Raw genomic sequence first — 18,773 nt, 5'->3', positions numbered from 1 at the left:
TTGCCTTCCTATCAACGTACCTCTTGCTTATCCGGCAGGCTCGTGCTCTCCGGACATGCATGGGCTGGCCTCCCTGAGGGCGAGGGTCAGAGCGGGTGGCTCAGCATCTGAGAAGGTGGGTTCGGACATTGGCAGTTCAAATGGTGGTGAGGAGTGGGGCACAGCAGCGCTTTCACCTAACTCAGATGAGTCCAAGGCAGGCCCCGGCCCATGTTCATTTGTCAGGGCGGTGGGTAGGTTGGAGGTAGCTCCTTTGGTTCATGGCTTGGAGGCAGACAGCTTGCGTACAGCTGACACCAATCTGTTCGCCGAAAGATTTACTTCTGGGAAGGAAAAACAGGATTGATTAGTCATTGTGCGCTAGGGGAGTTTATGTGCCAACAGAGAAAAGTAACTGAAGGAGAGAGTGCAAAAGGGCAAGACTGTCTGCCAGCTTCCCTCATGCACTGGCTTGGGTCCAGAAGCCCCAGAACCAGGCAGCGCAGACACAGAGAGGACATGGAGACACAGAGTGTTACGCCGGAGGTGGACCTTTGGGCCGAGGTGGGGTTGACGCTACTCTAGGAGGGATCCTACAGGTCCCCATCGTCGGCAAGCAGAGAGGGCTGACGGACAGCCCTTGTTCCCCGCGGGTTGAACCTTTGGGTGCCGGGGCCGGCTGGACCTAGGTGGCTTCCGTCAGTGGTCGTCGATAGGTGGATCAAGGTCAGCCCAGAGGCAGCAACTGGTGTAGGTATCAGTCTGCACTGGACAAGGCAGAGTCCCGAAGACCTGGGCGCCAATAGGAACACAGTCTGACAGAGGGGCCCGAGCAAGAGCAGGCCGAAGCCTGAATGAACCATGTCCAGGACAAGGGCTGAAGAGGCATTTTAAGCAACCTGAGTTCTCGGTTGGCGGCAGTCTGGAAGCAGTGGCTAGCAAGGTTGAGGTCTAGACGAGAAGAGAGTCAAAGGATGGTCAGATGAAGCGGAAGTCCAGGACTGGAGAGAAGCCAACGGTGTGATCAGGCAATGCAGAGGTCTGGGGCTGGAGAAAGGCAATGGAGTAGTCAGGCAATGCAGAGGTCTGGGGCTGGAGAGAGGCAATGGCGTCGTCAGGCAATGCAGGGTCAAACCAGATAGCAGTCCGAAGGAGAGATGAAGGAACAGGAACACCAGAACAAGGAAACAGGAATGAAGGCAAACAGGAACAGAAGAAGCAACGAGTACTTGACTAGCGAGGGGACCTGTTGCAAAGGCAATTTGAGTGAGCAGAACCCGGCCTTATATAGCGGAGCTTAGCCGATGTCATCACCCGGAGCCTAGACCAGGTTCCCGCCGCGCCCCCTATTAAAGGATCAGCTGTGCGCGCGCCTAGGGAGGGGCGCAGCGTTGGTCAGGACGGCGTCTCTCCGTGGGCCACGCAAACAGGCCCAACGCAGAGCATCAAGAACTGTAGCAGAGCCAGAGGCCCCAGGGCGCGGCCCGAGGACAGAGCCGGCGGCCCACAGCTGCCAGAGACAAGGGACCAGGTGCTGGATCACTTTGAGAGAGATGAGGGGGCCAAGCCGTGGGTCTCCCGCAGCCATCGTGTATCAGTACTCCCCCTCTACGCCCCCCCCCCCCCTTGGAGGTCTGGGTTTGCTCGGATGGGCACGATGAAACTGGAGGAGGAGTTTCTTATCTAGGATGTTACAGGCTGGCTCCCATGAATTTTCTTCAAGTTAGTAACCCTCCCAGGAAAGGAAGTATTCCCTCCAGCGGCCCCTACAGCAGACATCAAGGTCTTCGTGGACCTTGTAAGTGGTGTCTGACTCCGTGACCAGTGGAGGATGTTCAGGAGCCTTTCATGAAGGCCAAGATAGGACCACCGGTTTTAGGAGTGATACGTAAAACGTATTGTGGATTCCCAATGTAGGCAGCATCCGGAGTTGGTAGGTTACTGGTCCGACAAGACGAATGATTGGAAAAGGTCCAATATACCTTGGTGCAAACCTCTGAAATGGTATCTTGAGTCGAATATAACAGGTGCTTAACCAGACTTTCTGGCCAGGAAGGAACTCAGGAGCCAAGTGTCGATAGCTGTCAGCAGATCTCTTGGCCCGGGAAGTAGCCTGGTGTAAGCGAAGATTCGTCTGGTTCCAGAGTGCCTTGAGGGCATCGGCAGTAGCTTGCGCAGCAGGAGAAGGCACTGGCAATGTTATGGGTAGCGGTGGTCGTGGTTGTTTCCCGTAAACGATGGAAAAGGGTGACGTACCTGTGGCAGCGGAAATGTGGGAGAACTCCGCCCAAGGAAGAAGCTGGTTTAAATATCTGAGGGAACTGACGTCATCTGGAGGGGATGCCCTCGAGGTTCCCGCCATGACGTGGATAAGGCTGGCCCGTGCACGCGCGCGCCTAGAGAGACCTGATGGCAAGATGGCAGTCGGTGGCATCCATGCCGACCCGGGAGGCCTGGAAGCGGCAGACAGGTCTTCGGTAGCTAGCGGAAGCTGCCAGTCTACCCCATGGAGACAGGGAAGAAAAGAAGGAGGTGAGCAATAGTGGTTGCAGCCATCTGAAACCGACAGGTATAACACCGGCTTTCCCAGCTGCAGAAAGACAATTTAAAGTTGCAGGGAGATAATTTAAAATTAGTGCAAGAAAAAGAAGAGTTGTTTCACTTTGTTATAGTTATCTAGTTATCTCTCCACTTCTAGCTTCTTCTTCTTCCTCTCCCTGGTTCCATTTCCCCTGTTCAATGTAATTGTTGCTTCCTTTGCTTCCTTGCTTTTTTGTTATTGTTATTTTACCCCTGTTCCATGTAAACTGATATGATTGTATCATGAATGTTGGTATAAAAAAGTATTAAATAAATAATATCTGAGCTAAAAGAATTTAGGTACTAATTGCAACTGTCCCAAAATATGGTTCAATTATTGAAAGAGAAAACAGGTAATTTAATCTCAAATCCTGTTTTCTGAAGCAGAGCATATAGGCAGCAAAATATCCCAGCATGGCTCAGGATACACACCTGTCCCCACACCTCCCTAAAGAGCAGTGGGAGTGGAAAGAGGAAGGCATAATCCAGAGCTATAGACAGCCTTGTTTCCAAGACCAGGAGAAAATAGAAGAACCATGGGAAAAGCTAAAGGCATGGGACAAAGCAGAGGTATTAGTTTCTAAATACAACCATAGTCTTCCGCAAAACACACACCCAGTTGCCCCTTCCTATACAGCCTGGGATGGAGAGAGGGAGCTGCCCTTCCCCTCTTCCCAGAAGGGGGGCTGGGATCAAAGGCCAACACCCGACAGGCTTATCATCAACCGACACCAGAGAGAGCTTCAAATCTCACAAAACAAATCAAGTTGCTTCCTACTTTGATTTTGCTGTTTAAAGAGAATTCTGACTTAGATATATTGCAGCATTTAACCAGATTGTATGAAATTTTTGAGGTAGTAGGTGCACATTCTGAAAAAGACCAGGTGGCCCTACTTCCATGGAGTTTCAGTGAAGAAGCTAGACAATAGATAGTTAGCATCCCAGCTGAGGTAAAAGAATTCTTAGACACATTTGAATTTGTCCTCAAAAGCACTTTGGAACTTATGCTAAAGGTGTTTTGGCACAGCAGGCTGCCTACAATCTAAGATGTGGCCCTGAAGAAAGTCCCAGAGCTTTTAGCTACCGCTTAAAGCAAACTTTCTTCTATGGGGAGCCCTGTGTCACAGAAGTAGACAAGGTTGCTCTCAGAAACCTCTTTTTTGAGGCTCTTCCCTCTATTCTACAAACTTCATTATATCTCCTCAGGAAGGCACCCTTAAGTTTCCTCATAGTGGAAGCAGAAAAGCTATATGCCATTTGTCATAAAGGAAAGTCTGCCCCTAGGGAGCAAAAGACAGACAAGAAGAAGGAGAGGAACCAAGTGTCCACCATGAGTCAGAGTCCAGAAATACACTTTGAAACTAATTTCCTATCTTCTTATCCTAAGTCTGACAGGCCCTGGACGTCTCCTCCCCAGGACCAATCTGAAGGCACAGCAGCTAATCCAGAAAAGGGTGTAGGAAATTCGCAGGCACCCAAAAGAAATCACAACTGGGGGTGGCAGCAAAAATATAACCAGAGACCTCCTGTGGAGAATCAGCTGGCCGAGCTGACAGCTGTCATCCAAAAGCTTGATGACCAATGCCACAGTGTGCCTACTCCACCAGAAAATGTTCCTCAGAAAAAAGAGAAAAAGTCTGAGAAATCTAAGACCGGCACCAGGCTTAGCACAACAAAAGAACGCCCCAGTACTTCTGGGTCCTCCCGTAGCACACAATGACTAATCAATCCTGTTTTTCCTTCCCAGGTCTCTTCCATAAGTGCCCTGGAGCCTTCCCTGTTCGAACCCAGAGATGCCCATACCTCTACTGTACCAACTGATAACCAGCCACAGGAGAGTCCTGCGCCCCTTCTGGATGTGGACGCTGTCAGGAAGCATAAGTATTTCTTAGGGAAATTTAAGCCTCAGGGACTCTGCTAATGAGCCCTATAAAGAATGCAAAATTTGTTCACTTGGGAAGGGCTTCTAGATACGGGGTCCAAGGTCACCCTAATCATGCAGAGCTTTTTGATAGGCTCTAGGCTTCCTTAGAGATTAAGTCCACTCCAAGAGTAGTCCCATGCGAAGTGGACTTGGGGGCATATGGAGGAATGCCTGTGGAGGTCAGAGGTAAGGCATGGCTCACCCTTCAGATAGGGAAGATGAAAGTGAAGCACCCAGTTCTGATCACCATGACCCCTGGTGAGGAATTCAACATTGGGAATTAACTGCTCATCAGATTGCCCCCATCCTTGATTATGTAAATGAGGTAATGTGGACTCAGGTCAGGTACCCTCTCCTGTATGTAAGAGTGGCTGAAAGGGGGAAGGAGGCCCATCGTTCCTGATCCGTAGAACAGAAAGAGACTACTCTCAGAATACATTTCCAGAGATCAGCAGACCCCTCTCTGCTGGTACTTCAGTACAGACAGCCCCAAGAAGGGGGAAATAATAATGACAAAGGAGACCATACTTAGCATTGTCCTAGACACTGATCGAATGGAGATTTGCCTCAACCAAAACCCACCATCAACTGACCAGAGCTGAGCAGACTCAGGAGCTCAGGAGGTAAGCACACCTGTAAACAAAAACACACACCTGGTACACCCCAGGAAACTGACCGACATACACTGAAATGGCATCTCCACTTCGGTGTATGTCCAGCTAGCAGATACACAAAACATTCAGGTACCCCTGATGCTCAGTAGAGAGGATTCCTTCATGAGCGAGTCCCTCTTCCACAAGGTGGAAGGTATGATAGAACTGGATGCAGTAAAATACAACAGCACTCTGGTAGAGATACCTGGACATGAAACTAAGTTGCATGTAGCTTAGAGCTGAAGATAGGCAGTAAGACCTTCAAACACAACTTCTCCATAATTAGAGGTTTAGATTCACTGATGTATTTGGGCTCAGACTGTCTCATCAGACTGGGAGCCTATGTAGACCTAGTGAGTGATGTCTGGAAAAGACTGGAAGGTAACCCTGACATTCCCAACTCACTCAGGTCTGGTCAGGCAGTCCCACAGGTATGTGAAGTGGTAAGCGCTGAGAAAGTATACATCCCTAGCAGTGTACAAAATTATCCCCTCAAAATCAGAATAGCAAAAGGTCAACTATGTTACATAAATTGTGTTTCTTCTCACCAAACACCAGATTTTTAGAATCTGGATTGTCTATAGGAGCCACACCTTGCATGGAGGTGTCAGACACAGTACTGTACCTGTTAGTGACAAATACCAGCCCAAGCCAATGTTATGAATCCAGTATGGATTGTGGACCCTTGGCCCGAGGCGGAGTTGGCGCTACCTGAAGGGTTAAACCCCCTCAGGTCCCCACCGTCAGGAGGCGAGGCCGGAGAGACGCAGGGGCCAACGGGAGCTTTGCCACTACCAGTCCATGTTCCCCTCGGGTTGAGCCTTTGGGTAGCAGGGCCGGCTGGTCTTAGGTGGGCCCCTGTGAAGACGAGTCGTGAAGATGTGGGAGGCAGAAGGTGAGGCGGAGTCCGGTCCACGGCCAAAGGAAGGAGGCTGGAGAATATCAGTCCATTCCTGAGGTCAAGGCAGGTAGAAAGCAGCAAGGTGAAATCCAGTCCAAGAGGTCTGGGGCTGGCAGCAAATGGCAAGAAGAGGTCTGGTCCAAGGTCAAGAGACTGGGAGATCTGTCCGAAGGGGAAGAGGAGAGAGGCTGGAACAGGCAAGCTGGATCAGGAACGCTGTAACAGGAACCCAGAATGAGAAGACCTGCTGCCAAGTCGTCTCCCCGCAGGCGGCACACGCACGCGCCTAGGGGAAGGACCAGGAGAGGAAGGAGTCAGCGGCGTCCCATGTGCTGGCCGGTCCGGGATGGCCCTGGCAGCATGGGAGAGATGCCGGCCGCATCGGGAGGAGCTGGGTGTTGCGACCCAAGAGCCGGGGGTTGGAAAGGAGTATCGAAGAGCCAGGGAGGCCAGCCGGGATGGCCCGCGGCCGGTGAGTGTAACACCTGAGTTGCATTGAGAGACGAAGAACCCTTAGGTTCCATAATTGATGAATCCTTTCCTGATTTAGAGCTAAACCTGCCAATCATAGGTAAATTACCTGGGAACCCCAAAGTAGGCCATAGAGAAGATTCCCCTGAGTGGTGCAAAACGCTGCCTAAAGGCCTTATCAACTTATGGTTTATTTGGCCATATGATGATCAAGCTTCCAAAGTTCAGCTGGAAAATGATTGCCTCCTACAGTCAAGGGAACTTGAGAGTGAGTCAGGCGAAGTCAAGACTGTAGGAGTCTGAACAGTTAGCTCAGTTTAGATGCATTCCATCTCGAAGGAGATAGAAGAGCGAGTAGAGATAGCTCAGAATGAACCCTTCCCCAGATTCGAGGAGACAGTAAATAATCAGCTCTTGGAAGCAGATGCTTGTAGGAGTCCAGCAGAGAGAAATCAGTTAAAGGAACTGCTATATACCGTGTTTCCCCGATAGTAAGACACCCCTGATAGTAAGACGTAGTGGGAATTTTAGGGGGGTCGGCTAATGTAAGACATCCCCCGAAAGTAAGACGTAGTAAAAAAAATTATTTTTAAATACCTGTCGGAGGGCCGCGTGGGTCCAGGCGGCTGGCGGCAGGAGCCGGGTGGTCGCGTGTTACCTAGGCCGCGGGCGGGTGGGCGCTTGTTCCAGGCGGCGGCGGCGGGTGGACGCGCGTTAAATCTAGGCCGCGGGCGGGTGGGCGCTTGTTCCAGGCGGCGGGGGGGGGGCGGGTGGACGCGCGTTAGTTCGAGACGGCCGGCGGGCGGCGGGTGGTCGCGTGTTAAATCTAGGCCGGGGTCGCACAGGCGCGCATTCATTCACTGCCGGTGGGGCAGCCCCCACCGTCAGTGAATGAATGCGACCCCTGCGATTCGATGCTCAAGGCAGTCACATGCCGTGACGTCACGGCTTGTGACTGCCTTGAGCATCGAATCGCAGGGGTCGCACAGGCGCGCATTCATTCACTGCTGGTGGGGCAGCCCCCACCGGCAGTGAATGAATGCGCGCCTGTGCGACCCCGGCCTAGATTTAACACGCGACCACCCGCCGCCCGCCGGCCGTCTCGAACTAACGCGCGTCCACCCGCCGCCTGGAACAAGCGCCCACCCGCCCGCGGCCTAGATTTACGGTAACACGCGACCACCCGGCTCCCGCCGCCAGCCGCCTGGACCCACGCGGCCCTCCGACAGGTATTTAAAAAATTTGACTGTTTTTCCAATATAAGACATACCCTGAAAGTAAGACATAGTGGGACTTTTGGGGGTAAAAAGAAAGTAAGACGCTGTCTTATATTCGGGGAAACACGGTAAGTATAAAGATATTTGCCATTGATGCCTATGACTGCAACTTGACTGACTTACATATTACTCAGGTGCTGACAGACCCCAAAAGCAAGCCAGTTTTCGTACGCCAGTACAAAATTCCGCTAACTTCCTATGAGTCAGTGCAAGAAATCGTAAACACTCTAGAAGAAAGAGGAATTATCAGACAGTGTAACAGTACCTATAACAGTCCAATATGGCACATCTTGAAAAAGAATGGCTCAAAGGAGATTAGCTATAGACTACAGAAAACTGAAAAAAATTGTGCCCCTGTCTAGATGGCCCATGACCCATCTGGATTTGAATTTAACCAGAATCCAGGGAGCCAAATATTTCACCAGCCTTGATTTAGCCTCAGGGTTCTAGACAGTCCCTGTAGAACCTAAAGATCAGTATAAATTGGCTTTTTCTTTTTGAAAGAAACAATACACCTGGAGCAGAACTTCCTTTGGATATCTAAATTCACCAGCAGACTTCAACATTTTTTTACACAAAGTATTACCTGATGCAGATGCTAGGGGCACCTTAGTGTACATGGATGACATCCTAATTAAGAGTACTAACTTCCAGGAGCACCTGCAAGAGATTGATCATGTTTTGGCCCAGCTGCAGGTGGCAGGAGCCAAACTATCTTTCTCAAAAGGACAGTGGTATAGGAAGTCACTAAATTACGTAGGATATGAAGTCTCAGCGAAAGGATTACGTCCACAAAAGAAAAGAATAGAAGTCTTATAAAAAATAAAAACACCCACCACTCTGAAAGAGTTACGTTCTTTCCTGGGAATATGCAACTACTCACAACTTTTCATAGACCAGTATGCGGCGATTACACAGCCTCTAGTAAAACTCTTGAAGAAGGTTGATCCCTGGCAGTGGGGATCTGAGCAGCAAGCAGCCATGGATGAGTTGAAGGGAATCTTGGGTAAAGCTCCCTGTCTCGCTTATCCAGAAAGTGGGCAGAGCTTCTTCCTAGAATTAGCCGTCACTCCCCAGTGCACGAATGCTCTCTTGTACCAAAAATATGATACTGACCGGTGGGTCATTGCATATGCCAGTAAAGCACTGACAGAAGTGGAAAAAAAATACTCAGAGTATGAAAAATCCCTGCTAACTACAGTATGGGTGCTTCAACACTTTAGAAGCTATGTGCAAGGGGGAAAACTAATAAGAACATAAGAAAATGCCATACTGGGTCAGACCAAGGGTCCATCAAGCCCAGCATCCTGTTTCCAACAGTGGCCAATCCAGGCCATAAGATGGGAGAATGAGAGAGATGTGGATCAGCAGTGGACCAATCTAAAAGGAGCAATCACCAAGGCAACTGCTCTATATGTTAGAAATGTAAAGAAAAGCAAAAGAAAACTGAAACCTATCTGGTTCTCAAAGGAGGTGGCTGACAAAATTAAAGCTAAAAGACAGCATTCAAGAAATATAAAGGATCCCAAAGGGAGGAGCACAAAGAAGAATATTTGTATCAACTGAGGGAGACAAAGAAATTAATCAAGTTGGCAAAGAGTCAAGCGGAAGAGAGGACTGCCAAGGAGATAAAAAATGGTGACAAAACATTTTTCAGATACATCAGCGAAAAGAGAAAGGTCCAAAGTGGTATAGTGAAATTGAAAGGTGGTAATGATCAATGTGTGGAGAGAGACGATGAAATGGCAGAAATATTAAACGAATACTTCAGCTCTGTGTTCACTAAAGAAGACCCTGGAGAAGGACCATCTTTACACAACAAGAAACTGGAGGGAAGTGGAATAGATGAAAATCCTTTTACAGTAGAAAATGTGTGGGAAGAACTAAAGAACCTGAAAGTGGACAAAGCCATGGGGCCTGATGGGATTCATCCAAGGATATTGAGGGAGCTCAGAGATGTTCTGGTGGGTCCTCTGTGTGACCTGTTCAATAGATCCCTAGAAACGGGAGTGGTGCCGAGTGATTGGAGAAGAGCGGTGGTGGTCCCGCTTCACAAGAGTGGGAACAGGGAGGAGGCAGGCAACTACAGACCGGTTAGCCTCACTTCGGTGGTGGGAAAAGTAATGGAGTCACTGCTGAAAGAGAGAATAGTGAACTATCTACAGTCTGGAGAATTGATGGACCAGAGGCAGCATGGATTCACCAGGGGAAGATCCTGTCAGACAAATCTGATTGACTTTTTTGACTGGGTAACCAAGGAATTGGATCAAAGAAGAGCGCTCGATATCATATACTTGGATTTCAGCAAAGCTTTTGATACGGTTCCGCACAGGAGACTGGTGAATAAAACGAGAAGCTTGGGAGTGAGTGCCGAGGTGGTGACCTGGATTGCAAATTGGTTGACGGACAGACAATGTGTGATGGTAAATGGAACCTTCTCTGAAGAGAGAGCGGTTTTAAGTGGTGTACCGCAAGGATCGGTGTTGGGACCGGTCCTGTTCAATATCTTTGTGAGCGACATTGTGGACGGGATAGAAGGTAAGGTTTGCCTTTTTGCGGATGACACTAAGATCTGCAACAGAGTGGACACGCCGGAAGGAGTGGAGAGAATGAGACGGGATCTAAGGAAACTGGAAGAGTGGTCGAAGATATGGCAGCTGAGATTCAATGCCAAGAAGTGCAAAGTCATGCATATGGGGAGTGGAAATCCGAATGAACTGTATTCGATAGGGGGGGAAAGGCTGATGTGCACGGAGCAGGAAAGGGACCTTGGGGTGATAGTGTCTAATGATGCGAAGACAGCGAAACAATGCGACAAGGCGATAGCAAAAGCCAGAAGAATGCTGGGCTGCATAGAGAGAGGAATATCGAGTAAGAAAAGGGAAGTGATTATTCCCTTGTACAGGTCCTTGGTGAGGCCTCACCTGGAGTACTGTGTTCAGTTCTGGAGACCGTATCTACAAAAAGACAAAGACAAGATGGAAGCGGTACAGAGAAGGGCGACCAGGAAGGTGGAGGATCTTCATCGGATGACGTACGAGGAGAGATTGAAGAATCTAAATATGTACACCCTGGAGGAAAGGAGGAGCAGAGGTGATATGATACAGACTTTCGATACTTGAAAGGTTTTAATGATCCAAAAACAACGACAAACCTTTTCCGTAGGAAAAAAATCAGCAGAACCAGGGGTCACGATTTGAGGCTCCAGGGAGGAAGATTCAGAACCAATGTCAGGAAGTATTTCTTCACGGAGAGGGTGGTGGATGCCTGGAATGCCCTTCCGGAGGAAGTGGTGAAGACCAGAACTGTGAAGGACTTCAAAGGGGTGTGGGATAAACACTGTGGATCCATAAAGTCAAGAGGCCGCCAATGAAGAGTGGGTGACTCGCCAGAATGGTGGCTACTGCCTGGATACAATACCCTTATTCAATAAACATACACATGCTTACTGTGACTCCAACATCGCTCTAAGCTTCAACAGCAAGAGGAAATGGAAAAAAGGATTTGCACTCACAAAGAGGGGAGAAGCTGGCTTGTTACGGCGGTTACTACCCCAAACCAAATATGCCTGATACTTCACTTTCAATGCATATACAGCATGGCTCTCTGCTTCAACAACAGGGGAGAAGAATAACTGATACTTCACACATCCAGCAGAGCTCTCTGCTTCAACGGCAAGGGAGAAGAAAAAGGGTTCGCACTCACAAAGCGGGGAGTAGCTGGCTTGTTACGGCGGTTACTACCTCAAACCAAATGTGCCTGATACTTCACTTTCCATGCATATCCAGCATGGCTCTCTGCTTCAACGGCATGGGAGAAAGACTGATACATCACGCATTTCCAGCATAGCTCTCTGCTTCCTTTAAGGTTCCTTTAAGGCCGGGCACTTGCTGCCCGCGCGGCCCTAGGAGATCTCCGGGGGGCATGGCTTAGCTGCGTCAAAGACGCCGCAGCCATCTTGGAGGGCAGCAACGCTGCCTCAGAGGCGGCCTGCCGGCGACGGCCCCAACGCTGCAGAGGTGAGTGACCGGCCCCCCGGTTGTGGTTCGCCGCGACCAGCGGTCACAACAGTACCCCCTCCTTTAGGCCTCCCCCTAGAAGACTTGGACTTCCCAGGATGACTGATGTGGAAATTTTTGAGGAGATCCTTATCCAAGATGTTCTTAGCAGGCTCCCACAAGTTCTCCTCAGGGCCGAATCCCTCCCAAGCCAGCAGGTACTCCCATTGACGACCTCGCCTACGGACATCAAGAACTTCTCGAACTTGATAAGTATCATCTTCCGCCCTTACTGAAGGAGAGACAGGAACCTTCCGGGAGGGCTAGTTGAGTATCAATGGCTTTAAAAGAGAAACATGAAATGAGTTGTGAATGCGTAGAGTAGTCGGAAGGCGTAAACGGTAAGTTACTGGCCCCAATTGCGTCCTACCGAGAAGGGACCAATGTACCGAGGAGCCAGACGCATCGAGGGAACCCGTAAACGAATATGTCTGGTACTGAGCCAGACCTTGTCCCCAGGGTGAAAACAGGGTGCCAGTTTCCGATGTCGGTCCGCAAATTTCTTAGCGGTCTGGGCCGCTTTCAGTAGCATTTGTTGCGTACGAGTCCAAAGTTTTTTAAAGTGGATGGCGGTGAGCTGGACTGCCGGAGAGGAGACCGGCAGAGGTAGTGGCACTGGTGGTGCCGGTTGATGACCGAAGACAATTTGAAATGGAGAGGATCCAGTGGAAGTACAGGAATGGAAATTGTGAGAGAACTCTGCCCACGGCAGCAAGGCCGCCCAGTCATCTTGTCTGGAGTTGACGTAAGAGCACAGGAATTGTTTCAGGGCTCGATTCGTTCTCTCTGCCTGCCCATTAGCCTGGGGGTGGAAAACCGTGGTAAAATCTAGTGCAATCTGAAACTTGGTACAGAGACCTCGCCAATATCGAGCCGTGAATTGAGACCCGCGGTCGGACATGATGTGCTGGGGTATTCCGTGGAGACGAAAAATATGTGTCATGAAGAGCTGTGCCAATTGAGGGGCGGAAGGAAGGGTGGGTAATGGCGTAAAGTGAGCCATTTTGGAGAATCTATCAACTACCACCCATATTACCGTATGTCCTTCAGAAGCTGGGAGGTCTACAATAAAATCAGTGGAGACGTGTGTCCAAGGTCTAGTGGACGTAGGAAGTGGTTGCAACTGCCCCCAGGGTTTCCCAGCAGGATTCTTGTGTTGCACACAAACAGGGCAGGAGTCAACATACGCTTGAATGTCCTTGCGCATCCCTGGCCACCAATAGTGTTGTTGAAGCAAATTCAGAGTACGTTTGCGTCCCGGGTGCCCCGCCAACTGAGAGTCATGTCCCCACTTTAGAACTTTGTTACGGAGTCTCTTGGGTACCACGGTCTTACCAACAGGAACTGTGAAGGTTGCTGAAAGAATGACACGGGCAGGGTCAATGATGTACTGTAAGGGTTCTTCTATATCTTCAGAGATAAACGATCGTGATAATGCGTCGGCCTTAGTATTCTTACTTGCTGGTCGGTATCTTAATTCAGAGTCGAAACGTGTAAAAAATAGCGCCCAGCGAGCTTGTCGCGGATTCAGGCGGTGGGTTTGTTGTAAATATGTCAGATTTTTATGGTCCGTCAAGACTGTTATCCGATGTTGAGCTCCCTCTAGCCACTGCCGCCATTCTTCAAATGCAAGTTTGATAGCAAGCAGTTCTTTATCACCGATGGAATAATTACGCTCTGCAGGTGAAAATTTCTTTGAAAAATAGGAACAAGGATGGAATTTCCCGCCAGCAACATTCTGACTCAAAACTGCTCCAACCCCCTCCGAAGAAGCGTCTACCTCTACCGTGAACGGACGTCTAGGGTCTGGATGGCGGAGACAGGGTCATCGCAGAAAAGCGTCTTTGAGAGTTTGGAAAGCTTCAGTCGCTTCTACCGGCCAGGTTTTGATGTTGACCCCCTTACGTGTAAGTGCAGATAACGGTGCCGTCAGTTTGGAAAAATTCTTGATAAAATGACGATAATAATTGGCGAAACCCAAGAAACGTTGGAGGGCTCGTAGCCCATTGGGTTGGGGCCATTCTTTTATACACTTCACTTTGGTCGGATCCATTTCGAACCCTTGATTTGAAACAATATAACCTAGAAAGGGTAAGGACTCTGCTTCAAAAATACATTTCTCCAGTTTGGCATATAGTTGATGTTCCCTTAAACGTTGAAGAACTTGCGTCACATGTTGGCGATGTGTCTGTAGGTCCCTGGAGAAAATCAAAATATCGTCAAGATAAACAATCACACAGTTATATAGTAAGTCTCGAAAAATCTCATTAATGAAATGTTGAAAAACAGCAGGGGCATTCGTTAAGCCAAAGGGCATGACTAGATATTCGTAGTGTCCATCTCTGGTGTTGAATGCTGTTTTCCACTCATCTCCCTCCCGGATTCGAACTAAATTGTACGCTCCCCGCAGGTCCAATTTGGAGAAGATTTGAGCTCCTTGCAGACGATCGAACTGTTCAGCAATAAGAGGCAGGGGATAACGATCCTTGATGGTGATAGCGTTTAGACCGCGAAAGTCAATACAAGGACGTAAAGTCCCATCCTTCTTTTCAACAAAAAAGAAACCAGCCCCCGCCGGAGAGTTGGATTGGCAGATAAACCCCTTCTGTAGGTTGTCCTGGATTTTTCAGACATCGCCCGTGTCTCCATGGCAGATAAAGGATAAACTCTACCCCGTGGAGGAGTGGATCCTGGAATTAATCGGATAGCACAGTCGAATTCTCGATGCGGAGGTAAAATATCCGCGGCCTCTTTGGAAAAAACGTCTGTGAATTGTGCATACTGTGGGGGTAGTCTCCGCAGTACCGAAGTGCAGATGAAACTAGAATCGAAAGTAGATCTCAGTAAGCAAGTCTCATGGCATGTGGGTCTCCATTGGGTAATTTTCAAAGATGCCCAGTCGAATTGTGGATTGTGGCATTGAAGCCAAGGAATCCCAAGCACAACCGGGTGGATGGCTTTGCTGAGGACGTAGAAGATGATTTGCTCAGTATGATCGGGTGCAATGTGGCAGGTTATAGGTACTGTGTGATGTGTGATTCTCCCAGGTAATGGTTCCCCATGGATGAAAGAGATAATCAACGGCGTGGAGCAGAGTTGAGTGGGAATCCGGAGTTGATCCACTAGTTCCTGTAGTATGAATTCTCCCCCCGCACCAGAGTCTATTAAAGCCAAAGTGTTAAATACATGTCCACTGATGTCCAGATTGACTTGTACAGTGAGTGGGGGAAATGGGGAGGCGAGACCTAGAGTGACTCCCCCTGAGCACCCTAGGCTTTGGAGTTTCCTGGCCGAATAGGGCATGTGGCAATACGATGGCCAGCTCCCCCACAGTAGAGACAAAGACCCGCCTTGCGACGTCTCAGACGTTCTTCAGGTGTTAGAGGTCCGCGGCCCAATTTGCATGGGTTCGGCCACAGGTCCCTCAGGAACGGCGGATTCTCGTGATGTAGCAGAGGTGAAAGGTGGAATGTAAGGGGCAGCCGGGCGTCTCCGTGATCCTAGAGTCTCTCGGGCCCTTTCTTGTAATCGTCGGTCGATTCTGGTAGCTATTTCAATTACTGCGTTTAAGGAGGATGGAAGTTCGCGAGCAGAACGTAGAACATATTCTTCCCAATTAAGTTCCATAGCCAAAGTCCGAAACTCGATGTTGTAATCTGATATAGATCGTCCTCCTTGTCGAAGATGCAGCAGATCCATACTGGCAGCCGCTTGCTTCCCTGGTTCCTCAAAGGCAATTTGGAACAGTTCAAGAAATCGTGATAAATCCTGTAGTACTGGATCTGAGCGCTGCCAAAGCGGAGAGGCCCAGGTCAGAGCTTTACCCTCAAGTAAAGAAAGAATATAGGTGGTCTTCGTTATATCATCCGGGAACAGAGTTCGTTGAAGGCGAAAGTGCATGCTGCACTGATCCAGGAACCCCAAGCATTGATGAGGATCCCCGCCATATTGGGGTGGCATGGGTAGAGGAAGAACAGGAGGATGATAGCTTTGAGTAACAGGCGGAGCTGGTACTGGCGGAGGAATGGAAGCCGGAGGACTAGACTGCGTTGCGACTACAGCGTCCAGCCGGGCGTTGAGTTGTTCTATTGAGGCCGCCATGGATTCTAACATGCTCTGTTGCTCCATGATCCTCTGAGCCAATCCAGGAACTGCTCTTAGGGCGGAGGCCTCAGCCGGGTCCATGGCCTCGGCTTACTGTTATGACTTGAGAGGTGGACCCTTAGTCCGGCGAGGAATGAAGACCCCTCGTCGGTGGGCGAGGCCAATCACGAAGGTCACTGGAGGTACTAGAAGGAGATCTGGATGCAGGCGCCTCCTGCAGGTCGTTTAGTCCAGATAGCTGGCGCCTCCAGCAGGTCGAGAGAATAGGAATTAGCACCTCCGGTGGGACGTGAAAACAGAAGCTGGCACCTCCAGCAGGTCGTGGAAACCGAAGAAGAATCAGAAGTCAGTCCAGAGAGCGCGAACCAACGCACTCCGCAGCCAGTCCAGGGGTCGAGAGCCAGAAGAATCCGCAGCCAGAAGAATCCTCAGCCAGTCCAGGAGTCAAGAATCAGAGAGAGTCCGCAGCCAATCCAGAAGTCCGGAGCCAAACAGGAACGACAGCCAGTCCAGGGATCGAACGAAGACGCAACCAGGAACCAGAACAAACACCACTAGAGCCACGAAGCCGAGGCAAGGTCTGAGGGCCCAGACCTTGCCTTAAATAGTGCAGGGAAGATGGAGTCAGCAGGAAGGAACCCCCTACACTTCCTGTAGGGGTTCCTTTAAGGCCGGGCACTTGCCGCCCACGCAGCCCTAGGAGATCTCCGGGGGGCGTGACTTAGCCGTGTCAAAGACGCCGTGGCCATCTTGGAGGGCAGCAACGCTGCCTCGGAGGCGGCCTGCCGGCGACGGCAACGCTGCGGAGGTGAGTGACCGGCCCCCCGGTCGTGGTTCGCCGCGACCGGCAGTCACAACACTGGAGGACCTGCTTCACATGATCCTGGTGCTTAGACAGAATCTTGGAGAAGATGAAGATATCATCCAAGTAGGCCACCACATGGGAAAAATTAAGTCCCGAAAGATCTTGTTTACCATAAATTGAAACACCGTTGAGGCATTGCACAGCCCAAAGGGCATTACTAGGTACTTATAATGGCCATCATGGGTGTTAAAGGCAGTCTTCCACTTTTTGCCATGGCAAATCTGGACTAAGTTATAGACTCCATGAAGATCTAACTTGGTGAAGACTCGAACACTTCGCAGCCGATTGAATAATTCAGAGATCAGAGGGAACAGTTTTTCCTAGTGATGGCGTTAAGACCCCTGTAATCAATACAGGAGTGAAGCCACCCATCCTTCTTGCCCATGAAGAATAAAGCTGCCCCTACAGGTGAGGAAGATGGGCGGATCAATCCACGGTCAAAATTTTCTTGAATGTATTTTTTCATCAGCTGTTTTGGGGGCAAAGAGCGGGTAAACCCGACCTCGAGGTGCATCTTGTCAGGAAGGAGATCAGTGGTATAGTCGAATGTCCAGTGAAGGGGTAAGACTTCGGCCTGCTTCTTCGAGAAAACATCTGCGAATGCCACAAGCGTGCTCGCTCATTCACTCTCTCCCCCACCCCGGGAACTCGCAGCAGCAGCAGCCTCCTCCCAACACTAACCTCTTCATTTTCAGCCCTCGCGGAGGCGGAGTCCCATCGGCCGCGGTTGAACCTCTCCATTTTCCTCCGAGCCGCGCTGCAGTCTTCTTTTCTTCGGGCCGATGCCGAGCGCACTAGCGTGGCCTCTTCTTGCTGTGCACGCACCCGATACTCTCCACTTCCTCTTCCGGGCCGTGGGGGGGGGGGGGCGCGGGAAGAAGAGAGCACGCCGGTGCCGCTGACTCCAGCTGTCCTGCCGCGTTCCGCCCGGGCTGACAGCATTTTAAGCCCGGGCGGAGGAGGACCGGGGAGCAGCTGGGTCAGCGGGAAAGTGTGGTGACACTTGTCTGCGAGCCAGATGCAGCCCTCAAAAGAGCCATATCTGGCTCGCGAGCCATGGGTTCCCGACCCCTGGTATAGAACCTGACTCTGCCACTGCAACGCGTGGCCAGGTACCGCTAGTTTATAATAAAGCTTGCAACAAGTATTTTTCATTTCAACTAAGAAAGTAGTGGCGTTATTTACTTTTTTATAGGGTTTATTATTGGTTATAAACACACATACACACACACACACACACACAAACACTCATATCTTTGTTTCTTTGCTTTGCCACAGCCCGGGCAGTTCTCCTGCTCTTGTCCACCCCCGTGGCTCATGCTGCCATACACTGGAGACCCGGTCTGACCTACTGGGGCAGGGGGGAGGGAGAGGGGTGCTGTTGTGGTAGTCCCAAGACAGGACTAAAGCATTCACAGATTCATTTTTCACACTGTAGAGATTGCAGAGGCAGTTACCCCTCCCCTTTCCTCTCCCCCCCCCCCCCCAACTCAACTCCAGCTGCCTTATCTGAATGTTCACCTCCATGCCCCCAACCCCGGAAAATGAGCAAACAATCCCCCTTATGCTGAAAGGGAAAGGAAGGAATTTAAAAAAATAATAAAGTGGCTTAGTCAAAGCACCACAAGATTGTGAGGGAAGTCTACTCTTGTCCAGCTCAGCTCTTCCAGTCGCAGGGAAGCTGCAGTGTTGGAATCAGTGGCTGGCGGTCTTTAGCTTTCATCCTTATTTTCTTTTAAAATCTTTACCTGTTTTCCTTGGTAAAAGAGCCGCTGGCGGTCCAGGCTCACGTTGAAGCTCTCCTGGATCTTGGCCCTCAGCCCCTCGATCTTGGTCAGCCTGGACAAAATATCTATGGTCCAGGTCTCTGTGCCTGGACCTGGATCCACATTGTCCGCATTTCTTTTTAATTTTTATTTTCCCTGTGGAGGTGTTGGTATTTGTGTATTATAATTATTAGA

Source organism: Rhinatrema bivittatum, chromosome 2 (genome assembly GCF_901001135.1).
Source record: "Rhinatrema bivittatum chromosome 2, aRhiBiv1.1, whole genome shotgun sequence".
Classification (NCBI taxonomy): Eukaryota; Metazoa; Chordata; class Amphibia; order Gymnophiona; family Rhinatrematidae; genus Rhinatrema; species Rhinatrema bivittatum.
This window is presented reverse-complemented; position numbering follows the sequence as displayed.